Genomic DNA, 26,237 nt, shown 5'->3' with positions numbered 1-26,237 from the left:
ACAGCATGAGCCATCAAAGCATACTAAACAGTGTTACAACTGGTGTCTATAAATAGCAGAGGTTCACACTTCAGAGAGAAGACAAGCATTCAGAATTCCCCAAGTGCCAGTGAACAATGACCTCAGAGTGTTGGTTGTACCTGAACGAAAAAAGCACTTAACAGAACTGGGAACTGTATTAGTAGAATAGCTTGATTTTTTTTTCTTCTGTGCCCTGTTCTTTCATTTCCCATTGCATCGTTATCACTAACAAAAAGACAAATCAATTCAGATCATATACTCAAGCGATTCTACGTTTTAAAAAATAACATATTCGTTGTTATTCTTGCAGCTCATCTGACCTCCTCAGTACAGCTATGACAAATGCTCAGTCAACAAAAATAATCTGAACAAAATGTGTGCTCAGAGTATCAGTTAAGAAATATAGCTGCTCTGAAACATTAAGAAGAATACAAAAGGGCCTCTACAATAGTATAACCTTTGCCTCTGTGTGCTAGCATCACAGTTTACACGGTTTCCACGGAAACCCTCTGCAAACATATGAATGTTCTTGCTGCGTTAGATGCCGAACAGAAAATCCTTTGTGACCATTCCGGAGGGCCATGGCCAGTGCCAACCTCCCAGTGAAATAATGCCCCTCACTATGCCTTTGCCCAGCAGGCTCATGACACACTCTCTCACGTGGTACAGCTGCTGCCATAGCTTGTTTTTCTCCATCTGAAAAAAAGAGGTGTACATCATATTTTTTAAAATGTCTCTTCCCACATCAAGAGCGTGCTTTGCCCCCATCAAACTGATGGCCAAGTCCCCAGGACTGGACCCTCGGATGCAACCCAAAAGCTGTAAAACCAGGGCACTGGCTGGGAGACTTCCAGCAGGCTCCAAGTCAGGGCACAGGGGAATATATTTACATAATGAGTAGGCAAATGCCCAAAGCGAATGCCACAATTCCTCATTATTAAATACCTTGAGAAAAGCAAATTAAAAAAATAATCTCAGGACGCCACAAGTATACTGGTGCAGAAGGGAAAACAAGTTTCATCGCTTGTTATTTTTTGTAATGGACACACCAACTGACCTACATAACACTCAGAATCACAGAATAGCTGAGGTTGGCAGGGACCTCTGGAGGCTGTCTGGTCCAACCCTCCTGCTCAGCCTGGAGCAGGTTGCCCAGGACCGTGTCCAGACAGATGAACTGCTCAGGTACTGCATGGGCTCCTGCTGCTGCAGCGGAGGCAGAAAAATTTTATCCAGGAAAGAAAGAAACTCAACAGGAGGACTGGTTTCTGGTTTTGGTAGTTAAGGGTGTGTGTCTGAGTGAAGGCTGAGGGATCAAGAAAACTTGTTTCCGTTTTATAAAGGAGGAGCTACTGTCAAAACATCTGAGTGTTGTGTCCCTTGTGAACTTCCTCAAAACGTACATCTCCCCCACAATTTAACATTTTAACCAACACTTGAGATAACAGCGTATCTAATAAAGTGAATTACAAGTGCACCTTCAAGAGACCCAGTCTGTGCACACAGCCGGACAGTACCTTGTTTGTAGACTGAAGCATTCCCCTGTATTCTCATTTCTCTGAAACTGAGCAAATTCACAGCAGAGCAAGTTTGACTCTCTGATCTCTGAGATATCAGTGGTGCAATTTATCAAATTACTTACAGATGTGCCCAGTCTGAGGCAGGACGATGGCTCCAAAGACTACATTGAGGAGAACAGCGAGCCTGCAGTCTGTGCGGCAAGGTGAAAGCCTGACTGTTCGATCCCAAATAAAACAGGAAAGGTCAACACCTTCTTGTTTGTAAACAGGCACTTCAGTGATTAAGCCATTTTCAGACACTATTACAGTCCCAATGACAACAATCAATGCAGTAATAGTTTTGTGGTGAGTGCTGCAGAAGGAATACGACAGAATTTGTACCGGGAAGAAAAACCACGCTCTTGCTATGTCAACACCCTTGATTTCTCCATTTATTTTTGTCCCTTTACAACAGGAAGCCCCGGCAGGAAGCTCCCAAAGCTGACACCGCCACCACCCTCCTGTCTTGCGCCCCAGCCCGACTCAGTCCCGCAGGCCAGCTACCACGTTACTTCTGCGGCCCGGCCCGCGTCTCCCTGCAGCACCGCCTGCGGAACAAAGTAAATATTGGGTTAGCCGCAGAGCTCTCGCTGTTCCCCTGCTTTAACAGCCCATTGTTCGCTTGCGGTTGCCTCAGTGAGATAAAACACCAAAAAGCAGTGTTTCCGGAGGGGAAAAGCCTTCCCACCGTGTGTCACGGGTCCAGGGCTGGGCTTTGTGGGGGGTAGGCCCACCCGGCTGCCCCATTGCTCTTAGTGCTGGGGGAGAGCTGACCACGTGTAGGCCTGCTTGGCCCATGCTCTCCTGCTTTGCTGCCCAAGGGCCATTTCCAGTGGATTTGTTTAAAGTCGTGTTTATTCCTCAGCAGGAGCTGGATGGGACCTGCTGGGGTCCACCCCGACCCATCCCATTGCCCCCCAGCATAGCTTCTGCTGCTACCTCTGTCAGCACCAGGTTATGGGTAACAGCCACTGCAGGTGATATTTAAGCACAGGAGATGATTACAGACAATATTTAAGCACAGGAGAAAGGACACAATAGACAGAGAAATTAATCCAACCATACAGGAAATGATAAAATCGAGAAGTCACTCATTTAATATTTTCAACCATATCCTCTCGCCCAATAAAGAAGTGCTCTGAACTTAATTAACATCCCGCTAATGAGACCTTCGATTGCCCAGAACAAAGCAATAATGAACGTGAGCTCTGTTTCTACCAAATCTACCAGAAAGATTTTTAAGGGTCTGCTTTCCCGCTGACATAAACACATGACTCCCATTAGCCTTAATAAAGGAAGAGAGCATTCAATAAGAGATTAATTTCCCAGGACTGCACAACTAAACTGTGGCATGCCTAAAACACAGTACAGGCTGCTAAGAAAGGGTTGGCTGTCACAAAATCATAGTGACAGATCAAATTCTTTCATAACTTTCCCATGAATTTTTTCATCTCTTGTAGTTCAGAGCTTTTCACCTCAGGATGGAGAAAATGTTCAGAACTTTTCTTTTGACAAAATTATGGACAAGCAAATCAGATAGTGGAATACTTAGCTCATTTTTAGGCTGAAAAATACAACTTCAAACACGCACTTTTTGTTTATTTTAATCTTAATGCATTGTCCCTGTATACTATTTTTGACTATACAGTACGTAAATCCTTACTCCCACAACAATGTAAATTTGTTGACAGGATGATAGGTTAAAGTTTATCTTTCAGGCCGCTTCCCCTGCACCAGTCAGAGAAATCTAGTTATGTCAATTTATGTCCCTCGCAGTGCTCAGCGAGGCGAGGAAACGGAGTGGAGTGCCAGAATGTGGAAACAATGCAAAAAAAACAACTAGTGCCAGAGCTGAGCATCCCATGCTTCAGCTAAGCTCTACATGTCCACAGAAAACTCTGAGATTAGTACTGCGCATCTCAAAGCTGCATTAAAAAGACTTAATTCTGGATGTCGAAAGCATATTTAAGCATCTAATAGAAGTTTTTTCTTAGTCTTTTCTCCACAGCTCATGTTTATGAATTTCAAAATGCTTGAGGGCTTTTCTTCCCTCCCCCCTCCCAAAAATCCAATTTGATAGGCAAAATGAACATATTTCATGATGTGCTTATCATAAGAAATCTACCTGACATAATCTAAGACATTCAATGCTATTATAGTATACATTAATGAACGCTGTTTCACACATTCTCCTATAGCTTTCCGAGAGAATAGACTATCTCTTACTGCAATGGCTGATACAGAAGAATATCTTGTTTGCTACTACTTATACACATGATAAAAGCCCATTAGCACGTATACTCACAGAAGCTGAACTGCTTTGATATAATAAACCGAGATACGGAAATAGAGTGCAACAGTTGCTGTAGCTGCATGACCAGTACCGTGCTGTATTTTAGAACCATATATTAAAACGCATCTTGCGAATTAAATCAAAATTACTTATTTGTGCTCAGCCATACAGAAATATTTGTTTTATTCTATTGAATTAAAACCGAAATCTGTAAGGCCAGTACAACAAACTACGATATTGTGCCACAGCAAGATCAGTCCTATGCTTGACACGGTCACAGCATACACTTGAAATCCAGCAGCCAGTCCTCTCAAAGCTGGCACTCTGTTCCACTTAAACAGAAGCAAAACTAAATCCCATGTTCATCAAAAACCAACTAACCAAAACAAACAAATGCAGAACAACTGAGGCAAGCAGGGAACAGCTGACTTAAGGACTACACAGATACCAATTGCACTGGAAAACCGCACTCAAAACACAAAAATTGTAACTCACCAGCCATGACGCTACTCTGAAGACAAAAATCACAGAAGTTTGAAATAGAAGATAATCAAAATACATGACAATTTTCTTCAGCATCCATCCCCGACTGTTCTGTCAAATACACAACAGCAATAGCACAAAGCATCTTTATGACAGGAATAAAAGGCTCTTTAAATGCTCCTTTTATTTTTTATTGAATGAACCCACTCTTACACAAAGTTCACGCAACGATGTCTCGAGCTCCAGCACTGCTAAGTCATGTATTTGATCGGCCAACCATGGCGTGCAAGTTGCATGCAGAACAATCCAAAACATTTTATTAATTGCACATAACAACTTCATGTGGCAAGTCAGGTGGTTGGTTAAGACAACGAACTTGCAAGCACTTTGGGATATGGAGTTGCTGGTAAGATGAAAATCTTTTCAGGGAGTATTTCACCGTGACTGACTAAACACTTCTCACCTCACAGTCACTGGCTGGCAAAAAAATAAAAGCAAACCAAACAAATACGGGTGTTGAGAACCAAACCCACAGGCTCCTCCTGACAACAGTGTTAGATTTGGTGTGGTTTGCTCTTGTCACAGCACCGTGACTCCTCGCTGATGCTGCTTCTCACTGCACGGAGGCAGGCTGCACTACCCCTCCCCATCACCGCAGAAATGCCAACAGACAGTGACCACTGTTTGAAAAGATACCATCAGATGTGGCAACTCCAGAGAAACCTTCCCCTAAGGAGTGTTCAAGTTTATTCATGAGAAAAGGGTGGAGAAAAACCGCAGCTGCAGGATTCACAAACACGAACCCACTCGCAGGTTTGCAAAGTCCATCGCGCCACTGACCTGTCACGTAACCCACAGGCAAATGCAGCCGCAGACTCTCCGAATCGAGATGTTCCCAACAGGATAACATTACACTGCCCACCTACTCTCTCTGTTCTTAAAACTGCTTTTTGCCACTTTTAATCTCAGTCAGACAGGGATGAGATTAAAGTACATTAGGAAAGACAGGGCACGAAGCCAGAGCAGAAACCAACCTGCTCCTATCCCTTGTTTTAACAGCCCCCTGCACTGGGGGGGAAGCTTAGAGCGCTGTTTTCATACATTGTTCAGTGCCTTGAAGTAGATACAGACACAGTACTGGCCATAAAAACAACTGCAGCTCTATGATTTCTTAAATATTTATCATTCAGACACACCACAGTACAAAACCCAGAGCTGTGTTCCTGATACTCAAGCCTTTCTGTCAAAACACAAACTGAGAGAAGACCTCCTGGTAAAAACAGTTCAGAACACTTTCACGCTTTTGTTTTGAAGTACAGATCTGTCTTTTTTCCCCCCACCCCAACACCACCCACTCTTCCAAACAAGTAAGCAATCCAATGTTGCAGAGGAATTTTAATTGTTTCCATAACTTCTGTTACCTGCCAAAAAAGTGCTCAGTATGACAGAGAGAGGACAGGGTGCCTATGCTATGTGTATATTTAAAATAAAATATGAGCATACGAATATATACATATATAGGCATAATATATGACTTTCACAGCAGTTAACTTGTGTAGCTGTACAGACCAGAAGACTTTGTAAGACCCACCCTTTACTCTTTGAAGTAGCAACCATGGCTTGAGCACGCTTGACTCTTGGGCTCAGATTTACAAGCGAGTTACTACAGCCCAACTCCTGCCTGTCGTGTGAGCCAGGCTGGGTTTGTCGTCTCCATGCACAGTGCTAGCCATGACAGATGTTAGTTAGCAGCAGCCATCTCTTGCACGAGAGGCTAAAGTAAGGCACACAGCTCTGTATTTGTTACAAGTGCAGTCCCCCAGGTCTCCCCAAAGCCTCTGCAAGCTTGGCAGATGTGGGTACTGTGACTGGAAGCCTGCCTCCTCACGAGAGTTGTGTAACTTTTTATTTATTTTATTTTTAAGATCTTGGTCTGTCATCCCTTCCTCACCCTGCACAGTATTTCTTACCACAAATAATGGTTCAGGACCTTTTAAATACTCATCTTGTGATAGGAGTAATTGCACAACACAAGCTTGTGAGGACATTTTCAGTGTATTTGTACAACTTCATTTATTTAGTTATTGCGACCAGATCTAAAAAACAAAAAACAAACCAAACCACTTTCTCTAGCATTTGTTTAAATAAATAATTCATTCTATACATCACACTCTATAAATTTACAATATGTGATTCTATGTATCAGCAAAATCTCTAGGAAGGTTGTAGTTTAGGCAAAAGTGGTTTTGTTACTACAACTTAGAGATGTTCTCTTGGGTAAACTGCATGCCAGCATAAGCTTGCTAATAGGGGAGGCCTAACAATTTCCATAAAACAAATGCATTTAGAACAGTTTAATAAACAAGAGGAAAAATATCTGTGGGATTTGCAGGGTGGAAGCTAGCAAAATATTATCTTCAATGGTAGATATTACACATTTTTCCACTGATTCTAAAACTAAAACCAGCAAGCGGCAGCTCCTGACATCTCTCATGTTCAGAACCTACTTTTGACAGCATTTTGTGATTTGTGATGGGTGGTTTGTTTTTGAATTTTTACGGTCTGGGGGAAGCCTCGAGGCAGATGTGCAGCACTGTTGATAACGCACATTTTCCAACACCATGATAAATTTACCATAACTGCTGGCCCACAACATGACTTTTAGCAGTTTGAATGTTTCACATTTGGATACAGCAGTGTCAGTCCATTTGGTGTGATAGCCTTGGAGCTATTACACCAAAGACATGACTTCCAAAGATGGAAGACAAACATTTTCAGAACTCATTACTTTCAGCGCTCAACTGAAGACTCCTTGAAGCAACTTAATTTCTGAAAAATATTGCGTGTTGCATTCAGAAGGCCAAATCTCCCTTGAGGAACTTCTCAAACTGGAAACCCTAAGTCAGAGATGACTTTTGGAAGGTATAGTCAGAATCTGGATACTGACGTTAGCAGCATTGGCTGTTAGTGCTTAGGAGATGCTTTATCTCACATGCAAACCCAAATAAGCACATGTATTTCAGCACCTCTGCATCACTACCGCTGAGAAGGTCTATGCTGTTTTCAAAGCCTGAAAACCTGCCCTGTCACAGCTGCAAAGGAAGTGACAAGAGAAGAAAAACATGGGCAGCGTAGATCAGCAATTAATTCCAGCCACCGCTGCCCAGCTGCTTGCGCAGGGAGGAATTGGCCTGTTTCCTCTCCCTGCCCCACTGCACAGAGGGCCCTGCAGGGCTGGAGGGGCAAAATCCAGGCAAAATCCAGGCCAGCGTGCAGGACAAGAAGCAGGGCACAGGGAACGGGATGGCCACGGCCACCGCTTGCTGGCGAGAATGAGGTGGGACACACCTTTAGTCTTTCCTCTGAATATAATCCCCTCACCTCCCGGGGATTGCAGGAGAGGCACAGAGTACGAGAGAAGAGGATGGTACCAGTAACACCCACAGACCCCGCTCTCCACCAAGCGCCAGGAAATTTGATCCCACTCTGGAATAAATTCACAAGGCTACAGGCAGTTTTATCTGCTTCCTCTAACACATTTAAACAAACAAGCAAACAAAGCAATCCAAACAAAAGAATAAAACAATACATTTTTTCCTCCCTTAACTGAAGTCAACCCCCATTCAGAAGCTCCAAATCTTTCCTCTGGATTCCTTATCGCTGGGTAAAGCCACACACAGCAGACTCTTAATATACATTACTGGCTTTTTCTTCAGCTCCAACACCACCTGCTCAACAGCTCTTTGCTTGTTAGTAACAGCAGGTCACTGTTTGGCTTGCTGGATCTATCAGGCAGGGACAACTTCTCAAACTGCACAGCTACTCAGAAGAACACTAGTAAGAAAACACCAAACCTTTGGCAATTTTCAGAACCAGTGTTTAAGTAAAAAGTAACTATTGGAGGGCTATCCCTCTGCAAAAAGGCACCAGGAAGAGCTATCTTGCCCATCTCACTGAATAAATTTCGTTTGCTAAAAGTACCAGCTTGGGTACCAGCGTGTGGGAAGAAAAACAACACTGGAGCAGCAGGACTGGGACCCAGCGTCCATATAGAATTACAGAATCACAGAATTATTAAGGTTGGAAAAGCCCTCCAAGATCATCTGGTCCAACCATCCCCCTACCACCGATGTCACCCACAAAACCATGTCCCTCAGCACTACATCCAACCTTCCCTTGAACACCCCCAGGGACGGTGACACCACCACCTCCCTGGGCAACTCGCTCCAACTGCTCTTTCTGAGAAGAAAAACAAGCATGAGAAACAAGCATGAGAACAATATTCTTTTAGCAAGTAACAATGATGAAATATTTCAACACTGCCTCTTTAAATACCAATCTGTGAAGTTTAGACGTATGCTTCAGGAAGATTGTATAATCTCTGCAACACCTACACAAGCACTCAGCGTTATCAGTGGGAAACTACAAAAACAGAGGATTGCAGCAATTTAGAGTTTTCCAAGGAAAGTAAATCCAAATTCTGTGGTTGACTGGAGAGCAGTATTGCATGCATTGTTCAAAATACCTTCTCTTTTTACTTCCTTGGAACGAATGGCTTGCTGATGGGTACACAGAAACAGCAAACTGTTTTTAAACAGAAGTACAGCACACTTTACATTGCCGGTAATCTCACTATACTTTTGCAGTAGTTACACTGCTTACTGAAAGCACGACCAGCTCTCATAAATCGTCCTGTAATTTCAATTCTAGCTGCTCAACACTGGGCAAATCCATTGAGGGACGGTTTCCTACGTTGTTCTCTGTCTGCCACAGCAAAATCTGAGTTTCTCATGTAGGAGAAACACACGCAAAAAGCTTCTTTATACTTTCAATCCAGTTTTACAGCAGGAAGGAAGGCATGGGGGGAAGGAGGGGGATGCAGCAGCACTCACACCGCGCAGTCCCAGGAACTCCAGGGTATAATGCCAGCTCTGTAAGTTAGCTCCTTTCATAGCTGCTGCAATACAAATGATAAATAATAATTTATCATAATTATTTTATATTATATTAAGTACTGGGCAATACAAGGCAAAACTCGAAACAGCAAAACAGACAGTGAAGTTGTTAATTTAAAAATCTCACAGGGAGTAAAGGCTTTATTAGACCTACCTCAAGCTCCGAGGCACTTCAGTAAAGTAGGGGGTGGTGACAGTGACAGGTGCCTCTTAGGAAATCACACAGCCCAGAAGTGATGCCCACCTCACCCATGCTTACTAGAGTGTTTATTAAATCAATGCTCATCAATTTCAGGACTGTTTCTCAAGCTCAGTTTTACAGTGATGTTTTGACAGAAGGCTACAAAAATATTGACACGTCAAGAAGGACAAGAGTAAATGTCACTGCACCAGTGAAGCTCAGCTGAGTACTACAGATAAAAATAGCCCAAATGAACCCTGCAGGTGTACACATGCCAAGAGGTTAACCCAACACGACCACTCACAGACTACTCTTCTTTTTCTGATATAGAGCATAATTTTTCCCCATGCAGCACACCTGCCCAGGACCCAGGCATTGCTTAAAATCACGTAAAATGCCTCTCATAAATTAATGCCACAATTCTTCAGTTCTGTGGGATTTAGCATTTAAACTGAGGTGTGATGCTTCGGGCTGCGGTGACTAGGGCTGAATGCAGATGCAGAGCAGGCTCCAAGCCTGCACACCACTCACATCCCAAAACAGCCACGGGTGACTGCAGCAGCGGGGTTTGAAGAGGTGTGCAGCTCTCAGATGCGCTACACACCGAGCATTTACCAGGGAAAGGTTGTGAAAGGTGTTTAGAGAACCCACAGCTTCCACAGACAGCCACGGCGTGAGGCAGCTAGTATTATTACTCATGCTGAGAAGGCGCCCACACAAACGGGCAGACGATGTGTGCAACATGCCCTAATGAAAAAGGAAAGTGCTCGATGGCACCCAGAAACACATTGCACAGCGGCTGAGGATAAGGAGCACCCACCTGAACCTGCCAGAGGAGTCCAGGTGAGTTACCCCCCTACACACTTGATGGGTAAACAGCCCGTGAGTCACCTAGGACGATTTAAGGTTTTCTCTCTCGAATTTAAACCAGAAACAAAGATGCCCACGGACTTTAAGTTCCCAGTCTGAAAGGAAAATTCCTCGCTCCTAAAGTAACAGAGTTCTCATTCCTCGTTCACATGATGCATGAGCTACAGAAAAATAACATTTCCATGTTCAACTCGTGTCCACAAATCCATTAGGTCCTAGAGGGGGGTTCTTTTGCTTAAGCTCAGATGTTTACAAACATTTGAATTCATTGTCTGAAGCCTCCCTCTAGGCTGAAGTGGATAATTTGCTAGACTTCGCTGCCTGTACTGACTAGACATGCATCACAACAGAAGCACATAATTCACAAGTAGACATCCATATTGCAGACATCTTCAGTTATGCAAGACAAACGCTGCTCTGCCACACTAGCAGGGTACGTGCAAGACTGAGGAAATACACACCAAGAAGAGATCGCTTCGTTATTTTAAATACCGAGGGAGAAAAATGACAAATGGTGGATTTTAAAACAAGAACCTACTCAGTAAACTATTGCAATTCACACGGCAGCGCAGGCAGCACACTTCGGCGTGTGTTTTTCCAGGCTTCTCGCTAACTTCAGAGGTATCGATCCCCTCCAGAAGCTGTATTACATACTGATTTTCTGCACTGCGACACAGAGCAGTACGAAACGAGCGCAGAGCAGCTACCAAGCAAACAGCAAGATCTGGCAACGGTGGTGCGAATGTGGACGTACAGCTAAAATATGCTGCGAGAAAATGTCACCAGCACAAACAAGCTTGCAGAATATCAAGTGCAGGAGCTGCTAACATAACAAGCGCTAAGTGAAAATACATCTGATTCCCTGAAATATATAAATCGCCAAAGATGTCAACATGCAGGGAAGAGAGCAGGAGGAATGGCGACAGGAGGAGGAATGGGAAAGATAGTAATTTACATTTTATTGTATTTTGTGATCAAAATACAGGTTTACTTGATTAGGAAAATGTATTTCCATGAAGACTACTATATAGCAAATAACCTTAAGAGGAAATGGTGCTTAACAAGCTCCATAAAAGATTTTTAAAGCAACTATAACACTTTCCCCCTTGCTTCCCATAAATGCTTGAAGCTAATGTACATCTTGAAAACCAAAATTTCCGTATTTTGTTATTGCTGTCATGAGAGGATAAATGAGCCAAAGAGTTAGCAAATGCATTAAACAGCTCACACTTCTGGACCTCAGCAAGGTATTAAATTCTTTATATTGCACTGTTAGTATGACATGTAAATAAGCGAAGTGATGCTTTCTATCAGAAATCCTTTAGAAGTCCATGGTGAAAGCTGAGTTAAAGCAAAAACAAAACCCACACATCCATCAGCCCATTACAAACATCCTGTTACACTGTTTGGTAAAGGCTAATTTAAACCCAGCCCCCTTATACCACAGCTAGATATTTTGGGGTTGAACTGGTATGATTAATGGCAAGCATGGAACATTATAAATGATGGTGAAGATGAACGGGTTTCGGAATACTTTTCTGAAGCATGCAGGTTTAGCAGCACCCACCTACAAGCATATGCTTTCTTCCATATGACACAACGCGTGCAAGAAAACAACAGCGCAAACTTGATGTTTTAGGTTTTAAAAAGACTAGAATAAACGTATCTGCATATGCATCTCCCCACGGCCTACAGAAAACAGATTTTGTCAAAGAAAATGTTTCAGTGGAAGGAACCTGACCTCTTTTGTGACTTTTCCCCATTTTATGATTCCTTGGTACAAAACTGGTACATAGCTGAGAGATGCAGGAGAAGGCCTTTTTTCTGGTCTAGTAAACCTGTTTTACTTCAAAACTATTTCACCGTTGTTATAGTATTAAAATTTTACAAAGATCAATGTTCAGGGCTTTTTTTCAGTCACTTATCTTTTCATATATCCACAGATCATCAGCAACTTTATATACGGTCGAAATGCAAATCCTTCCTGCTCAGGGTGGTAAGCAGCTGAAAAAAAATCCTCACGGCAGACAGCCTTATTGCTTTGTGCAACTGTTTACTTTTTCAATGGAGATGTCATCAAAACAAGTCTATCAAGTATATCTTCCTTTTCATCAGGTATTTTTCTCTTTTGCAGAAAATGTAAAGTTCATTAAATGTCTACTTTCTCTTTCAGATCATGAATTCATATACATACAGTGAAGCAGGAAAAAAAATGATGTTTAAATCTATTACAAATTTTTTAACATAAAAAAAATGCTTTCAGTCTACACACAAAGTTAGACATCCCAAAGAGGCTGCACCCATAGAAGAGCTAGCACAAAGCCAGAATTAGTCCCAAGAAATTTTTTTCTTTAACTCTTGTACCAGAAACAAGGAAGACACTATACCTTATTCATTACGTATCCTCTTACCAAGAAGCAAGATCAGCAGTACCATTTAAAAAAAGCCACAGGCATCCACCCTGACTCATGCCAATCACATATGAAGACAGCAGAAATTTCAGACTTGGCAGATTTTGTAGGACTCTGCTGACCATGCCGCATCCACCACTCACCACAAAGCAAGTTTTACCTACACCTTGTGGTCAGGACTTGACCAAAACTGAGCAAACATTCACATCTAAATATAGGTTTGCAGTCACAGATTTTGACCACATATAGGATATTTAATGTACTCAATACAATACCGTTGATTTCAGTCCACTACTTCTTATGATCTAATTATTCATGAACATCCACGGGTTTTACACAAAGTTACACTGTGGTATGGCATTAAACTTCTGGTTATTAAGTATGTACGTTCCTCACAAAGGCACATGATTGTAGAATAAATAATTGCTTTTTTTACATTTTATGATACTGGCAGTTTCAATTCTACAAACTGAAGGGGCAGACGAGAACCAGCAAATTGCACGTCCGCCATAAGACTGAAGAGCATCAACCTATTTGAAGCGTACACGTTCACTTTTCCCAAACCACACGATACATGATATATGCCCACATATTTACCGATTCTGTGGGGTTTATTTATTTGTAATGATACATACCAACTCACCTGTATAGACTCGCTGGTCTGTGGTACCCCGACTATTTCTGGAATGCTTTTAAGATACTGAAATTGTGTTTGCCTATACCTCTGATCCTGAGGTAGCTTTAAGCAATGGATCACAGTTGCTAGATCAGCATTTTCACTTGCAGTTACCTTACAATCTCTTGGGCAAATATCTGCTACTGGGCAACTAGCTACTTTTTTTTTTTTTTTTTTTTTTTAAGATTCTAAAAGTGTCTTCTATCAACTTTTCGGTATGAAACCGATTCTCAAGATTCAACCGTAAAGTTCCTGCATGAAGACTTCTCAGGGAAGTCAGCTTGCATACAAATCACCCAGCTTTCATTCTGAGCCTTATCTGCTCTGGGCGCTCCTTTCACACTTGGGCCATCCATCAGCTCTCCAGTCTGTCTGGCAGGACTTCAATTTCCTGCAAGTATCTGAAATGATTCAATATAAATGATTTATCATAGGCTCTCATGTCTTTAGTGAATTGTTTCTCAGAATATCTTTTGGCCAGCCTCATTATACTTTAAAATTTAATTTGAGAGAGGGTATTTTTTTTCCTTTTTATTTTCTTTGTTTGAACACAGCTTCAGCTTTTGAAAGATGTCTCCTTGTTTCTAATAGATTCCTTAACTCTGCTATAAAACCATCCTTGCCTCTTACAAATAAAAAGTGGCAAGAGCAGAAAAAATTGGAATACAGCATATTTGATATATGGCATGTATTTTATCCAACCTCTAATATGCAGTCTTTCAAGAGCTGCTTTACTACCTGTGAGCTTCGATTTCCTAAAAAAACCAGCTCTCTCATTTTTATCTAGCACTTTTTTTTTTTTTTTCCTAAATTAAGAACTCTACCATAATGAACTTTCTGGCTATTTCTGAAAAGATCCTGAATTACAGTATATTACAGCCACGGATACGTGATACCAAGCACTTGAAATCACAGCCCATGCACACAGAATCAGATCAAACTGCTCCCTGTCCTGCAGGTTCTTTGACCAGCTGCACCCCAAGGCAGCCTTTTGGCCCAAGACGTCACTCTTTGTTCTGAGTGAGCGATAGGTACTGCAATACTAGTATTTTTCATTGTACAGAATTAGAAGTGTAACTCATTACTGAAACAAATCCTCTGTTTCACCTTGAAGCTTTCTTCAACATCCAGAAGCTGTCTATCAACAGTCACCTCTGCCTTGCAATTATGGGATTTCTTCCGACCATCAAGTTGTGACACATCTACAGCCTCACTAAAAGACACACATCACCATTTTTAATTATTTCTTCCCGCTGGCATTTTGTAAAACCTTCAGGTGGGAGCAGGCATATATTTGGTCTGTCTTCAGACTCTTCTCTACCCTTCATCTCGCTTACTCTTTATCCCACCTGAGCTGATTTTTTTTGCTAATCTGTACCTTTATTGTTGGAAGATTATTCCCAATTTCACTCCTAGAAGGCAGGACATGCCAAGCTGTCTTCACCAACAGCTGGCTTCCTCTCCCCCTTAAGTTTGAAAACTTGTCCATGAGCTTCTAAAATGTCAAGTACCTTTTGCTGGTTCCCTGTTGGTTTAGCATGAAGTCGTCCTTCCTTTTCAGATCTTTTGATTGAAAACGTTTTTCCTCCTATTCATAATTGAACAAAAGCCTCTTTTCTCCATGCTTTTTCACAATCACACACCAAAGTTGTCTCTGCCTCAGCAATAGTTCCTACACGATCCTGGGAACACCTCAGACCACTTCCCCAAGGGCTCCTGCCTCCGGTCAGTATACATTTGGCTTTTGAAACTCTGTCCTACCCGTACTGCTCGTCCCTGGCTCCTTCCCAGACCTTCAAAAAGATCTGCTGAGTTGCCTCCTGAGGTCTAGGATCATAGCAGCCACAGGTCTTCCTTCTCCCAAGAACACCTGATAACCAACTCACCCTCTGCAGCCTGACTTGTCTTTGATTTGGCTGTGACTTGCCAGTTACCCTGCTTCTACTTAAATTATTTGTCCCGATTACATATCTTAATTGCAACTGCTTACATGGAAAGCAGAAGCACTGGCGTGTACATGGTAAGGAACACAAGTGTGCAGGGAGCCACTTCAGCCACAGTTTGAGTGTCTGCAAGAAATAACTAAGCCTGTCTACTACTAGAACTATCCAATTTTCAAAGCTCCACTTCAGTTCAGCACCTCTTTACCCTTGCCATACTGATTGCAAGTACTAATTTAAAGTGATCATCATTACACGATTCCAGCTGTGCTTCTGTAAATTATAAGCTCAACCCCAATGACCAGGGACTAAGCGAGATACCCTGATGAAGGTGCTTTTGCAGTAATCCAAGTGTTTAGGGATAAGTAAACTAATTATCAGATGTGGAATTTAAATGTGATCACTGAAGGATGAAACTACCACCGACAAAAAGGACATATTAAATGTTTTTCTCTGCCTTGCTGTATTGGATGAACAATTGCTGTTGTACTCACTTCAAAGAAGAGAAGGTCATTTTTACAAGAACTACCAAGATCATGATCAAATAAATTCATGAAAATACCTTAATGTACAGTTTATAGTCCTAAAAAAGCCACAGGAAGTTAGTATTGACTTTAAAAGCTTACTTGAAATGGCAGGTTAAAGAAATAAAATTAAAAACAACACTGATAAGCTGAAAGTATAAGATTTCCAGCCTTATTTCTCCCACAGATTACTTCTGTCTACTAAAAATATTAGCATTGCATTCACCTGTTTGTATTGATAGGTCTATCCACAAAGTGCTTGCAATGTTCTAATTAACTACAGGGCCCTATCGTACTCACGCTGTGAAAGTCTCAAAGCTATGCACAATTAGAAAAAAAAATCTTCACCTTACATCTTACCAACTCTTGATCTTGGGTTTTACTCTGGAAAGCCTGTAATGGGCACACCGGTGTTTGCATCAGACATGGAAATGTCTTGAAAAGGCTTCAACTAGCAGAGGCGGGAGGCTGACATGGGAACTGCCGATGGAATTTGCTATACTAGAGTCCAGTTACCAACGTACTGAAAGCAACACTGATATTTTCTGAAGCTACTTCCTCCTGCAAGCTTGAGACTGGTATCAACAGGCTTCTTCCTTTGAGAGCATTCATAAACTTACTTCCTTCTGCCCCTTCACAGAAGCATACTCATGCTCCTAATATCAAGGTAATTTATTCACTGTTATATACAGGCTTGTAACTCTTGTGATTTTGACTTTTTTTTTTTATACTTTTTTTTTTAATTTTAAGGATCACATTCAAAGAATGCAAACAATGTAAACAAAGGGGTTTGTTTTGCTGCTCAGTAATTACATTTGGGGTCTTGGACTGCTTTAGCTTAGAAGAACTAACTCAATTGTAATTTACAGTCTACATCAAGTATAATGACATCCTTACAGTTAAAGACGGACATAAGTTCAGAACAAACAGATTTGATACAGCAATCACAATTCATCAATTTTATGCTAACATTAATTCAGAAGCATGGATAAGTTTTACTTAAAATCGAAAGTTCTAATTACAGTTAACTCCAAACAGCCACATAGATAAACCTCAATCTGAACGGGTTGATGTGTAACCCTGAGCTTGCTTCTCCATACGGAGGTGTTGACACCAGGCAATAGCAGCAACTGTTGACCACTGAAAATGATTCCCAAACACAGACTGAGCATAAAATAAGCGCACTTGCACTCACCCTACATCAGAGATATTTTTCCCCCCATCCCCTCTTCACCAAGACTCTCATCAGCTTAAAGATAATACAAGACAAATCACGTTTCCTAGCACCCTGTGCTGATAACGAGCAGAGGCTACAGCTTTGGAAAAACTCAGCTAACAGCACAGGCCCTTTAGGAGCAGAATGAAGAGAGCCTCAGCTGCAAACCACTCGACTGGCACTGTTTTACCCTGATACGCCAGGGTACACGCTAAAACAAGTCTTAAAACTCGGTCCACATTTAACAAAGTTAAATGCAAGATGTTCTCTGTGAAGAGTGACTGCTCGTTAGCAGAATGACAGAGCCCTCCTGTTGTTACAACTGAGCTGTTAGGAAGTAAATCCAGCTTCAGCTGAGGCGCAACAAAAAGCAGAGTGTTTATTAAACTGACTTTCTAAATATCAACATTTGCTAAGAAGGTCAGCATTACTATATACAGTCCAATGCACAACGGGAAAAGAATAATCCTAAAAAGACAGGCTGTTGTTGAAATTATTAAATCAGTATTGAGTGGATGGAAGTTTTAAGGCTTATAATTATTTTGGAAAAAGTTCAACTTTTAAACACTCATTCTTCATTCATTCCACTCAGCTTATGAATAAAGCCAAACCAGACTGGGTTGCTAAAAAACAACCCCACTGTAAGTCACAGTGATGAGCCGATACATATCTAGGAACATTTTTTTATGCTCATAAAGATATGGTATTTTTAAGTCATCAAGTACAGGCTTGCTCCTGAACTAAGGAGCATTTTAAAAAGTAAGTACGGTGCAGCTGAGATAGAGTGACACATTAAAATTTCATTAATAGTTTTAATGCTAGCAAAATGGAATGATTTTGCCTATTGGAAACAGTATTTAATTTTAAACTAGATCTGTCCTTTTGTAGTTATAAGCCTATTGATTTAATGTATGCCAGTCTGCAAAGTTGAATGAAAACTTTCAGCTTTAATTCCAGCATCACATAGAAATAGCTGAAAATCTGACCAGCATGTCACAAGCTAGTAATTATATCAACTTATTTTTCCAGAGCTGGTCTTCATTAATTCATCATTAACAGGATAAGATAACACAGTCTGTACTACTAGCTTTTAACAGCCTGCTCTTGTCAACAGAAAAAGCTGAAAACGAACAAGTTTGTTCAAGTTTTTTTTTGTTGTTGTTGTTGTCGTCGTCGTCTGGTGCAATCCAGAGCTCCACTGCTTCCCTCCCACTGCTCGGCTGCATTCCCTCCCTGCAATTCCCTCTGGAAATGACAGCCAAGCTTGCCCGATCCCAGTGCAATCGGAGACTTTCCATTCATGCTGTCCTCTTCCTCTTCCCGCCTAGCATGAAACTGCTTTATTGCACGGCCCAAAGAATTTGACAGGGAATGAGATATAGAAACTTATCAGCTGCCAGAAAACTGTTTCCAAGATAGGGGCATAGGAAAGGGAATGGGAAAAGAGCCGTGAGCCATCCAATGCTCTTCAACACCTTCCAGGTAACTCGTGGAAAAAAAGGGCAGTGCCCATGGTTCAGGATTTTAACTTACTGAAAATAATGCCTTTGAAAGACGTAGTGTCTTTTTTCCTAATTCCACAACAGGAATACTATCTACAGAATTCCTGCACAAACCCTAGATCAGCTACTAAGACTTTAGAAAGCTGAATGAATTTGGTTGTCTTCCTCACAACCATGGATCACAGACACAGCAGCAATCCTGCAAGTACCCTGGGATGATGCTTTCTCCTCTTGTACTTTAAAAGCTTCCTCAGCCTCCACTGTTAAAGCTCTTCTCTTACAGTTTTCCATCACGGTGAGAAAGCGTTAAGTTTAGCCAAGTCTTGCCAGAACAACTTTGACATTGGATCTCTTAAGACAGAAAATCTTCAGCTTGGTGCTGAAGAAAGAACCAGGTCCTATTTTTCAAGTGGCAATCCCTGTTGAAATTGATGTTTCTCAAAAACCTAAACCACACAACCCTTTCATACGTGTAATAAAGCAACAGGAACTACATACAAAAGAAGTGCTTTTTCATGAGAAAGGCAACAACTGCAGAACTGTCGAACAGGATCTCCCTTTGTCTTTTTTATATTCTCTTTGATTACTTTAGCTTGCACAATATATATCCCACACCGCGTTTCATTTGTTTACGAGTATCTGGGCAGAGCTCCAGTGCTTTGATGCAAGCGGTCAGAGGGAACAGCTGAGTTCAGCGCGAGCGCTGCCACCAGCGGGGAGGGCTGGAGAGGTGGAGGAGGTACAGCACCATCACCACGTCCAGCACAGCACGTGGCTGCTGCCACCAGCCAAGCAACAGGGACCGAGCCCCAAAACGTTTCTTCAGCTGAACGGGAAAGCAGTCCAACAAGTGAGGAACTCCAGTTCCAGAGAAGCACAGAAAATACAGTTGTCTTCACACTGCCTACAGATCTCTTTTTCCATTCTAAGTGGAAAAAAATGCAGACTGCAGACACAGTATGAGCAAATATTAATGTCAGCAACTACAAATATTTAGTGAGAAGGTTAACTCAAAGACTTTCCTGCTCTGAAACCTCTCATGCTAAGGAAAAAAAAAAACCTTCAAATTGATTCATGGCAGAGAACAAGACATCGGATTACAACATTATTCTATGTTATGTGCGCAAGCCCAACTGTGTGTTTAGTTTTGTTTTTGTTAATGGACTGCAAGACTAGCTTATTTTCACAAATATTTATTGGGAAGGGTCATTTAAGGCAGAACTACCCTTGTATCCCATATCCTGCTTCATTATTCATGCAGATATGAGTATCGAGTCACTGCTGTCTGAAGAGCCCTACCTGGGAAATAGCCCAGATGACAAAACTGCCCAAACCAAGGAGGCTCACCCTGTGCACAGTGCTCAGCAGGGACAAGAAAGTCATGTTGAGCAGGAGGACCCCACGCCTCTGAGATCCTACAGCACGGCTGGGAACTGATAGAAGGTGGCGATCAAGCTTTTCACGTTGGCCTGAAATGGCACATATCCAGGAGTAAACACTTACTAAGCAGTTTCCATTGCTTGAGACTGGAAAGGGGTGAGGTTAAATGGATTTTGAGTCAATGGTCATCACAATCGCTGGCATGGAAGGGTGAGGGCTGGTAGGAAAATGGAGATGTACGCTTTCCAATGTGAGAGACAGACGTGTCGAAGGATGTGTTGGGTGAAAAAAAGCACTCAAGTACATGCTTAAAATAACCCCACGAGCAACATCTAGTCCCTGTGTGGGCTCTGAAGGCCCAGGGCTCAACAGCACAAAGCCCACAGAGGCCGGGTTAGAGGCACGACCTTCACCCACACCGTCACGGTCACCCTGCAGACTGGGCCCGGACCGTGTGAGTGAAACTGGGAAACGACGGACTGACGCTTATGGAGGTTAGAGCCAAAAAAAATTGATCAGCTCCAACTTCGGTAATAAACAAAAATATTTTGGTAGTTGTCCTAGCCTGCCCTGCATTGACCTCTTCCTCAGTGCTAGGTGTAAGGTGATTTTAGAGCTTTAATTTCTAGCAAAACTAGCAATGCCAATTAGGGCCTAGAAACACGCTTCATATGAGAGAGACATTACCTACTCAAAAAGCATAAAACCCCCCACATTTTCACAAGCATCTGCACCTCCTCACATGGACCATGCAGGCAGAGGTGAGGGGACACAGCTGGCCCAAAAGCTAAGGATCAACTCCCACTTCTATCTAACCAGGTTAAATGCTTCTGGGGAATGGAGGAATGCTGCCGGCCTCTCCTTCTTCAGGGCCAGGCTGAACTTTGTTGTTTTCTTTTTTTTTTTAAGCAATTTAGGCAAGAAATTTGAACACAGATTTACATTCATCTTCCATCCGACTGTATTTTTGTACCATTTGCTTTTAGCTCGATCCCCAGACAAAGCAGCAAATAAGAAGCTGTAGCTTTGCTGTGTTCTCCTACTGTTACAAGGCGGTGCACCAGCCTGGAGTTATTGAGCAAACCCGTAAGCCCCCCAGGTTACATTCTTCCTGCACCTGCCGCCTTGCCTTTCAAGTGAGCCCTGCTCTTATTAAAAGGATCAGAGGCTGTCCTCAGGCATCCCCTCTCTTTGAAGCAGCAGCCCCAGCTCCATTTTATGGAAAGGACCGCTTGGTTCAGACCTTTGCCAAACAGCACGACAGGTTTAAACAATTACTGAAGACAGTGCATTCGGATTCCAAGCTCCTCTTGCTCAGTCTCTAGTTTTAAAAATAATATTTTTCTTTCTGCTAGGGCACTCCTGAAATAAATGCTCCAAACAGCGACCATCCAAAAGGCATTATGGAAAAAATCAAAGCTTACGCGCTGTGACACAGGTTATCAATAAAGAATCTCACCACACATGGAAAAATGAAAAATATTTGTTATTTTTCAGCAATCACAAAGACAGTGGTGAATCCTGACAGCTTCAGACAGAAGGGAATAATAACTCCTGGGATATGTTACACAAATGAGCAACAGCAGAGAAGGGAGAAGGATCCTATAGTTTCCTTTAAAACCGAGCGATTAGCAGTGTTTCCTTAAACTGCTGGGAAAGTCTGCAGCCTGGAGCCAGCCACATGTTACTTATCAATGCTTCGAATGCAGGGCTAGTAAAGAAAGGCCACGTCTGGTTCCTTTTGCAATAGGGAAAATCTCTTTTGAAGTCTTTTAGAGAGACTGACGGAGGAGAAAGTGTCAGGAAAAGGATCTGACAGGTTTTGCACAGTCAGGAGCAAGACGACGTCTGGAATAAAATCTCGTCTAAATTGGGCAAGGAGATAGAAACCTCTCCTTCAGCATGGAGACGCCAGATAAAAACGTCTGAGGCTCGCCTGTATCTCTTTTCCAGTCGCACACAAATTCCTTCCCGTGCTTTCTGCCAGCTCCTGTCTTACCGGGAGCCTGGGGGCGCCTGCGCTGGGGAGCACAGCACCTACAGCACAGACAGACAGCCTGCTGAGCCCCTGGGAACCGCTGGCGCTTTGAACACCCCAGGAACCATAGAAGGCCTCGCCTAAAAGGTGGAAGAGAGCAAAGCTGAGGGACTAAGGAGTCACTCCATTTCTTGAAATAAAAAATACCCCCAATGAACACGCTGATGACGATGCCACTGCTTCGCTGCTCTGGGACAGGATTTCTCTGTGTTGCCAGTTCTGTGCAAGCAACTACGCAGAGCAATTTTGCACCGCCTGCCATGTAAGTGTAATGACCCACTGGCAGGCCAAGAACTGGACACCTTTCATTTTTACCAGCACTGTAGGCTGCTCTGCCCTTCTCTCAGCTTCCCACCCTCTGCAGACACCACTCAAAAGGAAAACACACATTTTTTTCCCCAATCACAAAGCCAAAACAAATGCTTGATGTAATCATTCTCTAAAAGCTGTATTAGAAGTAGAAATTTGAGAGATTACTTCTGTACGAACTGTATTCTTGTCTGTATCAGACTGCTTTTGTATGTGGCGTATGAACAACCTACACAGCTAAAAATACATTAACCTAGCATAAACTCCTGCACAGGGCAGAAGGCTGCAGAGCTCACTACAACAGCACTCCTAAGTAGCAATTTCATGTATTCATATGGGAAGAAGGCAGCTTTGTATCTCAGCACCATTCAGTTTGAAGACCATGGAAGTATGCAGTAAGCTCTTAGTTAATGTCGAAGAATTTATGTTCCAACTAAACATATAATCAATGGGTACAAATAACTTTGTTGTACTCTTTCCTCTCCAGTTTCTTCTTTATGCACATGAATTTACTTAGGAAGATGAAATTCAATAACTAACGTCTGCTATGACTCTATCTACTTATCTGCTCCCCTCTCTCCCCAAAATCATGACAAATAAAGGAGATAAACTTTCTCCAACTAAAAAAAAAAAAAAAGGAAATCTATAAAGCATTGTGAGAATGTTTGCTGCCTATTATTACGAAAGCGAGGAACACAGTATTGTATATCCTAGCCATACCAAAGTAACACTTGTAATTCAAAATAGAAGTGTCTGGAAAAGGTATAAAAACTGAAGAGTTCCTAACTTGTAAAATATCAGCTACTGCTCAGCTTTTGCAGACTTCATACTCCTCCTTTTGCAGCTTTAGGAATCGTACAAGTAACAGTTAAATAACGTGCTGAATTTTGTTAATTACCGTGACGAGGGACCAAGCCGCAAGCACTCTCTTTGCTCAGCTGGGATAGTCCGACTGGTGGGCAGCACCCAGCTGGAGGCCACCCCACTGCCCATGCACATGGGAAGCTCTGTGCGCCCTTAAAGCAAGGGTTAGGCGGTGCTGTGCAGGCTCCAGCACTCATCCCAAAGCTAATGCACAGCTTCTCCCCACAAAAGTATTTTACACAACCTTAGTGAGATTAAAAAGCACAGATAAAAACCACAATTGCTTCAATAAAGCCACTTTAAAGTGGCAGTTCGCTAATTCAGTTATCCCCCACCCCCCAATTAAAATCATTACACTAAATGACCAGCAAGAACACAGCCAAAAATCCACGTAATAAAATGTTTTGGGTACCTCGATTTTTTTCCACAGCTCTCCTTGCTCTATTAATGCAGCTGACCTGTAAAGCAGAAGAAAGATTAATGACTTGTGGTAGGCTTTTCAGTGTTACTGGAATATGCTGTACACTTAAAACTTTACAAATCATTAACACAACATTAGGTTTCTTGAACTCTTTTTCAGAATATTTAATTTAATTATGTTTTACTTTGATACCATACAACGCATTCTTCATTAAAATAATAAATCTCAGCACAGGGAAGTCTCATTTAAGAGTGCCTGGGTGGGGAACCCAGCCATGTGCCTCATGCACAGCAGGCTACAAACAGAAACAAAACCCAGCTACCTGCTGAATTTTGTAAAATAACCCCCATATTCCATAATTCCTCTCCTAGGCCAGCAGAAGCTGAACTTCAGAGCAGTCAAATGCCTGCTGTGCTGCCGGGTGGGCAGACCCTGACCAGGGTGGGGAGCAGGAGAAAGGGGAGCACAATCGGGAACACAATTCCTCTCTTTGAAGGCCGGCAGCTTCATAGCTGCTGGCGTGCAAAGTTCACGCGGCAACCACCGCCTTTCCCCGACCCCTTCCCACCACCGAGCAGCTATGGGCTTTCCTCTCGCCTTCATCTTTTAACATGAAAGTAAAACGAGTAAATAAAACAGCAATTGTTTGCTTCTAGCATCTTTTGTCTTCTCAGTCTTTGAGCATAAACTGTCTCCAGTCAAACCCAACAAAATCTATTTCCATCACCTTCCCTTTTCCCTTAACCACTCCTGTAAGGAAAAGCAATTATTTCCTGGTGGATGGGGGCCAGGCTCCTTGATTTCATACGTGCATACAAAACACGTGCTTTTATTTATTTATTTTTAATTAAAAAGATCAACACATTGCATATTAGACATTTTATGCCTTGCGACATTGAATTCAGTCTACCAGCAGGCATAGTGCTTCTTTCTAACCAGCTAACCATTTGTATTTATTCAATTGAAACAAATTTAACTATCACCAGCTTTGCTTTGTTACTCCTCCAGGACTTGAACACAGTATCCTCAGGCATTACAGGTTTGCTCTTTTGAGTATGTACAAGTACTTTAACAGTTTCAACACTTCAGCAGGCTGGTCAGCCCTTTCTCCATTACTGAAGTCCGGATTGTTCAGTGCTGTCTTGGTTTTAGCTGCAAAGAACTGACTTCCAAAAAAAACAAAAACCAATGTGCATGAAAAGAAAGTAGAATGATACAAAACTAATGTGTGACACTGCTGTCACAAGATATTCACAGTCTACTTTCCCTAAATTACAGCGTTAGAGAAAGCCAGTTCCTTGCTCACTTGAAAATAAACACTGAAAAAAAAAATATCTGGCATTGTTTTCAGCCAGTTTGCACTCGGGAATGAAGGACGTGCTGGCACTCAGCATTACCCCAGGTAAGCAGCCACCACCGGAGTTCCCCTGCCTTCAAGGCCAGCAGAGGCACGAGCTGGGGGCAGGCCTGGGGCATGTTTGCTCCTCACCGAGCACACCCAGAGACCCATGGCAGTGGCTGGGGAGGGCAGGGGACACGGGCTGGCACCAGAAAGCACCATGTTACAGCCGGAGCACTCCACAGCAGCAGGAATTTAGACACTTGAACGTGGCCATTTATTCTTGGCATGAGTACGGTTTATTTTTCACCTACTTCACGCTGCAGGAGATAAGGGAATGCTATTTCTATGCGAGCTCCTGATCGGTTATTTTAAGCATAGCTGTCACCAGCGAGAGGAGATGTCACGTCGCAGGCTGGCAGCTGCTCTGTTAGACCTCAGTGCCCTCCTCAGCTCCATCAGCCCAGGGCCCAGTGGCCCTTACGGTGGTGATCAGCATGTTTTAACGCCCTGGAGCCCACGGCACCCACCACGGGGCCAGTGTGAGCCCTGGCAAGCAGTGGCCAGGCTGTGCCCCCACCTTGGAGGCCAGAGACCCTACAGCGGTCAGCAGAGGGGAGCAGGGAGGAAGGCAGCTGGAGCCAGGAGCCATTAGGCTAGAAACGTCACAGGCCCCTGAGCAGATGCTTTTCCTGCTGCTTGTCACCACCTCTTTGCTACCAGCCCTTTCTTCTTCTCCTTCACATCCCTGCTCAGTAGCGCTGCACGCATTTTCATAATCTCTTCCCCTCTCCCCAGTTTAAAATTCCCATAATCAAACAAAGAAAACCCTCAACAACCGTAAGACTACCACAACATTGGTGTCATGACCTAATTCACTCTGCTTAACCGATCGGGGTCTTCTCACCCCACCCTACCACTCCTCCAGCACGGCTGAGAAATCCTCTGGTGTAGGCACTGCCCAGCAGTTGGCTTCGCCGAGCTTAGCACTGCTTAGGACATGCATGAAGCTTTCTTCACTAGAATAAACATTAATTAAATGCCTCTACAGCCAAAATGAAATTGCACATCTAATACCAAAGGATGTAGATCATATCAAGAATGGGGGGAAAAAAATATCTGAAAAAGGACTAAGAGTCACACAGTAAACATCATCTCAAAGCCAGCTCTCAATTCAGGGAAAATGAAGACATTCTTGGATGAATGGGCTAGGAAGAGAGATTGATTTTAACTCAAGATATGACAGCGGTAAGAC

At 42.7% G+C, this 26,237-nt stretch overlaps 1 protein-coding gene across 6 annotated transcripts in view; it reads right to left on the bottom strand.

Annotated features, from left to right (window-relative positions):
* ADD3 (adducin 3) overlaps window positions 1–26,237 on the bottom strand; it is a 99,655-nt gene that overhangs the window by 40,975 nt on the left and 32,443 nt on the right. For 3 of the 6 annotated variants that reach the window (XM_080597291.1, XM_080597290.1, XM_080597294.1), the window contains exon 2: window positions 23,635–23,680. The exons of 2 other annotated variants lie outside the window; for them this stretch is intronic. The gene's annotated coding sequence lies outside the window, so the exon portion shown is untranslated. Of the gene's footprint in view, window positions 1–4,368; window positions 4,442–23,634; window positions 23,681–26,237 lie in introns of those variants that run through there. One more of the 6 variants, XM_080597293.1, reaches the window with a different exon arrangement.

The sequence above is a fragment of the Anser brachyrhynchus genome (genome assembly GCF_964034855.1).
Source record: "Anser brachyrhynchus genome assembly, chromosome: 6".
NCBI lineage: Eukaryota > Metazoa > Chordata > Aves > Anseriformes > Anatidae > Anser > Anser brachyrhynchus.
The sequence above is the reverse complement of the archived record's forward strand: the minus strand, read 5'-3'. Positions and strand labels throughout refer to the sequence as shown.